We start from the raw sequence: 6,000 nt of genomic DNA on the forward strand, positions 1-6,000 counted from the left end.
TGACCCGAGAAATACGACCCAGCTTGTGGGCCTCCAGCAGGAGCTGACATGCAGGCTCGCATGTTGAACTATATGGCTTCTGTAGATGACTATGTATAACTTGTTAGTCCAATGCTGTGGCCTCCGCTCAAGTAGCTTCCCAAGACCCCAGCATGGTTCACCTGCCTCACCCGCCGCCTCGTCTTGGCAAGCCTCCCTGGTTTAGTGGGGATCCGAAACTTTGCAGAGAGTTCCTGAACCAGTGCCGCCTCCACTTTGAGCTTCCCCTGCAATATCCCACTGACTGGGCAAAAGTGGCTTTTATAGTGTCCCACCTTGGGTCAATCCCCTGTGGGAGCATGATAATCCCATAGTCTCCCAGTTGGCGGGCTTCCTGAAGACCTTTCGCAGGATTTTCGACGAGCCTGGCCGGTTGGCCTCTACGAGTCCCACTTCAACCATCATCAGGGCTCCTTGTCGGTAGGACAATATGCCATTCGCTTTTGCACCCTGACCTCCAAGTTGGGATGGAATAATGAAGCTCTAGTCAGCTGTTATGAATCCCCAATGGCTAGGGATAGCACAGGACAAGCAAAGTACAAATAAATAACGGACGAGCTCTAGGGTGATGGAACCTGGGCTGACCGCTGCCCTACGCCTGACAAACGCAACTAGAGATAGCCAGGGAGCGTGCCTACGTTGGTTCTAGACGCCACGCACCAGCCTAAGAGCTAACTAGTACTGCAGAGAAAATAAAGACCTCACTTGCCTCCAGAGGAATGGACCCCAAAAGATATAGTTGCCCCCCACAAGTATTGACGGTGAAATGAGAGGAAGGCACATACATAGAGATGATATATATAGCTTTAGCAAATTGAGGCCCGCTGTAAACTAGAAAGCAGAACGATACAAAAGGGGTCTGAGCGGTCAGCAAAAAACCCTAATCAAAAAACCATCCTGAGATTACAAGAACCCATGTGCCAACTCATGGCACATGGGGAGAACCTCAGTCCACTAGAGCTACCAGCTAGCATAGAGACATAATAAGCAAGCTGGACAAAAAACCAAACAACTGAAAATCAGCACTTAGCTTATCCTGAAAGATCTGGGAGCAGGTAGGCAGGAACCAAACAGAGCACATCTGAATACATTGATAGCCGGCAAGGGAATGACAGAAAGGCCAGGTAAAATAGGAAACACTCCGCCTCAGATGGACAGGTGGAAACCAAAGGCCGCAACCCACCAAAGTCACCCAGTACCAGCAGTAACCACCAGAGGGAGCCCACAAACAGAATCCACAACAGTACCCCCCCTTGAGGAGGGGTCACCGAACCCTCACGAGAACCCCCAGGGCGATCAGGGTGAGCTCTATGGAAGGCGCGGACCAAATCAGTCGCATGAACATCGGAGGCGACCACCCAGGAATTATCCTCCTGACCATAACCCTTCCACTTAACCAAATACTGGAGTTTGCGTCTGGAAACACGAGAATCCAAGATCTTCTCAACAACATACTCCTATTCTCCCTCCACCAGCACCGGAGCAGGAGGCTCAACCGAAGGAACAACGGGCACCTCATACCTCCGCAACAACGACCGATGGAACACATTATGAATAGCAAACGATGCTGGGAGATCCAAACGAAAAGATACAGGGTTAAGAATCTCCGAGATCCTATAAGGACCGATGAACCGAGGCTTGAACTTAGGAGAAGAGACCTTCATAGGGACAAAACGAGAAGACAACCACACCAAATCCCCAACAAGAAGTCGGGGACCCACGCGGCGACGGCGATTAGCAAACTGCTGAGTCTTCTCCTGAGATAACTTCAAATTGTCCACCACCTGATTCCAAATCTGATGTAGCCTGTCCACCACCACGTCCACTCCAGGACAATCCGAAGACTCCACCTGACCAGAGGAAAAACGAGGATGAAACCCCGAATTACAAAAAAAAGGAGAGACCAACGTGGCAGAACTAGCCCGATTATTAAGAGCAAATTCGGCCAGTGGCAAAAAAGCAACCCAGTCATCTTGATCAGCAGAAACAAAACACCTCAAATAAGTTTCCAAGGTCTGATTAGTTCGCTCCGTCTGGCCATTCGTCTGAGGATGGAATGCAGACGAGAAAGACAAATCAATGCCCATCTTGGCACAAAACGTCCGCCAAAATCTAGACACAAACTGGGATCCCCTGTCAGAAACGATATTCTCCGGAATCCCATGCAAACGAACCACGTTCTGAAAAAATAAAGGAACCAACTCAGAGGAGGAGGGCAACTTAGGCAAGGGCACCAAATGAACCATCTTAGAAAAGCGGTCACACACAACCCAGATAACGGACATTTTCTGTGAAACCGGGAGATCAGAAATAAAATCCATGGAAATGTGCGTCCAAGGCCTCTTCGGGATGGGCAAGGATAACAACAACCCACTGGCCCGAGAACAGCAAGGCTTAGCTCGAGCACACACTTCACAAGACTGCACAAAGGTACGCACATCCCTAGACAAGGAAGGCCACCAAAAAGACCTGGCCACCAAGTCTCTAGTACCAAATATTCCAGGATGACCAGCCAACACAGAAGAATGGACCTCGGAGATGACTCTACTGGTCCAATCATCCGGAACAAACAGTCTTTCTGGTGGACAACGATCCGGTTTATCCACCTGAAACTCCTGCAATGCACGTCGCAAGTCTGGGGATACGGCGGACAATATTACCCCATCCCTAAGGATACCAGTAGGCCCAGAGTCTCCAGGAGAGTCAGGCACAAAACTCCTGGAAAGAGCATCTGCCTTCACATTCTTTGAACCTGGCAGGTACGAAACCACGAAATTGAAACGAGAAAAAAACAACGACCAACGAGCCTGTCTAGGATTCAAACGCCTGGCAGACTCAAGGTAAATGAGATTCTTGTGATCAGTCAAGACCACCACACGATGTTTAGCACCCTCAAGCCAATGACGCCACTCCTCAAACGCCCACTTCATGGCCAAAAGCTCCCGATTACCCACATCATAAGTGCGCTCGGTGGGCGAGAATTTTCTAGAGAAGAATGCACATGGCTTCATCACCGAGCCATTAGAACTTCTCTGTGACAAAACCGCCCCCGCTCCAATCTCGGAAGCATCAACCTCAACCTGAAAAGGAAGTGAAACATCTGGTTGACACAACACAGGAGCAGAAGAAAACCGGCGCTTAAGTTCCCGAAAGGCTTCCACGGCCGCAGGAGACCAATCAGCAACATCAGCACCCTTTTTAGTCAAATCAGTCAAAGGTTTAACAATACTGGAAAAATTAGCAATGAACCGACGATAAAAATTAGCAAACCCCAAGAACTTCTGAAGGCTCTTAACAGATGTAGGTTGTGTCCAGTCACAAATAGCCTGAACCTTGACGGGATCCATCTCAATAGTAGAAGGAGAAAAAATGTACCCCAAAAAAGAAATCTTCTGGACTCCGAAGAGACACTTTGAGCCCTTCACAAACAGAGAATTGGCCCGCAGAACCTGAAACACCTTCCTGACCTGTAGAACATGAGACTCCCAGTCATCAGAAAACACCAAAATATCATCCAAATACACAATCATAAACTTATCCAGATATTCACGGAAAATATTGTGCATAAAGGACTGAAAGACTGACGGAGCATTGGAGAGTCCAAAAGGCATTACCAAATACTCAAAATGGCCCTCAGGCGTATTAAATGCGGTTTTCCACTCATCACCCTGTTTTATCCGCACCAGATTATACGCACCGCGAAGATCTATCTTAGTGAACCACCTAGCCCCTTTAATGCGAGCAAACAAATCAGTTAATAATGGCAATGGATACTGGTATTTGACTGTAATCTTATTCAGAAGGCGATAATCTATACAAGGCCTCAGGGAACCATCTTTTTTTGCCACGAAAAAAAAACCTGCTCCCAGAGGGGACGAAGATGGACGAATATGTCCCTTTTCCAAGGACTCCTTAATATAATTCCGCATAGCAGTATGCTCTGGCAGTGACAGATTAAATAAACGACCCTTAGGGAACTTACTGCCAGGAATCAATTCTATAGCACAGTCACACTCTCTATGAGGAGGGAGCGAATTGAGCTTAGGCTCCTCAAAAACATCCCTATAGTCAGACAAAAACGCAGGGATCTCAGAAGGAGTAGATGAAGCGATTGAAATCGGAGGTGCATCATCATGAACCCCCTGACATCCCCAGCTTAACACAGACATTGTTTTCCAGTCCAGGACAGGATTATGAGTTTGTAACCATGGCAGACCAAGCACTAGTACATCATGTAAATTATACAGTACAAGGAAGCGAATCACCTCCTGATGAACGGGAGTCATGCGCATGGTCACTTGTGTCCAATACTGTGGTTTATTCATAGCCAATGGTGTAGAGTCAATTCCCTTCAGAGGAATAGGAACTTCCAGAGGCTCCAGACTAAAACCGCAGCGTTTAGCAAATGACCAATCCATAAGACTCAGGGCAGCGCCCGAATCCACATAGGCATCGACGGAAATGGAAGACAGAGAAAAAATCAGAGTCACAAACAAAATGAACTTAGGCTGCAGAGTACCAATGGCAAAAGATTTATCAACCCTTTTAGTGCGTTTAGAGCATGCTGATATAACATGAGCTGAATCACCACAATAAAAACACAATCCATTTTTCCGCCTATAATTTTGCCGTTCACTTCTGGACTGAATTCTATCACATTGCATAGTCTCAGGTGCCTGTTCAGAAGACACCGCCAACTGGTGCACGGGTTTGCGCTCCCGTAAACGCCGATCAATCTGAATGGCCATAGCCATAGACTCATTCAGACCTGTAGGCGTGGGGAACCCCACCATAATATCCTTAATGGCCTCAGAAAGACCATTTCTGAAGTTTGCAGCCAGGGCGCACTCATTCCACTGAGTAAGCACCGACCATTTCCGAAATTTTTGACAATATATTTCCGCTTCATCATGCCCCTGAGAGAGGGCTAATAAAGCCTTTTCAGCCTGAATCTCCAGGTTAGGTTCCTCATAGAGCAATCCTAATGCCAGAAAAAACGCATCCACACTGAGCAATGCAGGATCCCCCGGTGCCAATGCAAATGCCCAATTCTGAGGGTCGCCCCGCAGGAAAGATATTACAATCTTGACCTGTTGAGTAGGGTCTCCAGAGGAGCGAGATTTTAAAGAAAGAAACAATTTACAATTGTTCCTGAAATTCAGGAAGGTAGATCTATCTCCAGAAAAGAACTCTGGAATAGGAATTCTAGGTTCAGACATGGGAGTGTGAACAACAAAATCCTGTATGTTTTGAACTTTTGCCGCGAGATTACTCAGGCTGGAAGCCAAACTCTGGACATCCATGTTAAACAGCTAAGATCAGAGCCATTCAAGGGTTAAGAGGAGGTAAGAAGCAGCTAGACAGCAATTAAGGGCTAGGCAGCAAAACTCTGAAGGGAAAAAAAAATTTCCCTTAAACACTTCTTTTTCTCCTGCTTCAGCCCAAACAATTAACACTTTGTGGGCCGGCTATACTGTCATGAATCCCCAATGGCTAGGGATAGCACAGGACAAGCAAAGTACAAATAAATAACGGACGAGCTCTAGGGTGATGGAACCTGGGCTGACCACTGCCCTACGCCTGACAAACGCAACTAGAGATAGCCAGGGAGCGTGCCTATGTTGGTTCTAGACGCCACGCACCAGCCTAAGAGCTAACTAGTACTGCAGAGAAAATAAAGACCTCACTTGCCTCCAGAGGAATGGACCCCAAAAGATATAGTTGCCCCCCACAAGTATTGATGGTGAAATGAGAGGAAGGCACATACATAGAGATGATATATATAGCTTTAGCAAATTGAGGCCCGCTGTAAACTAGAAAGCAGAACGATACAAAAGGGGTCTGAGCGGTCAGCAAAAAACCCTAATCAAAAAACCATCCTGAGATTACAAGAACCCATGTGCCAACTCATGGCACATGGGGAGAACCTCAGTCCACTAGAGCTACCAGCTAGCATAGAGA

Source organism: Ranitomeya variabilis, chromosome 6 (assembly GCF_051348905.1).
Source record: "Ranitomeya variabilis isolate aRanVar5 chromosome 6, aRanVar5.hap1, whole genome shotgun sequence".
Classification (NCBI taxonomy): Eukaryota; Metazoa; Chordata; class Amphibia; order Anura; family Dendrobatidae; genus Ranitomeya; species Ranitomeya variabilis.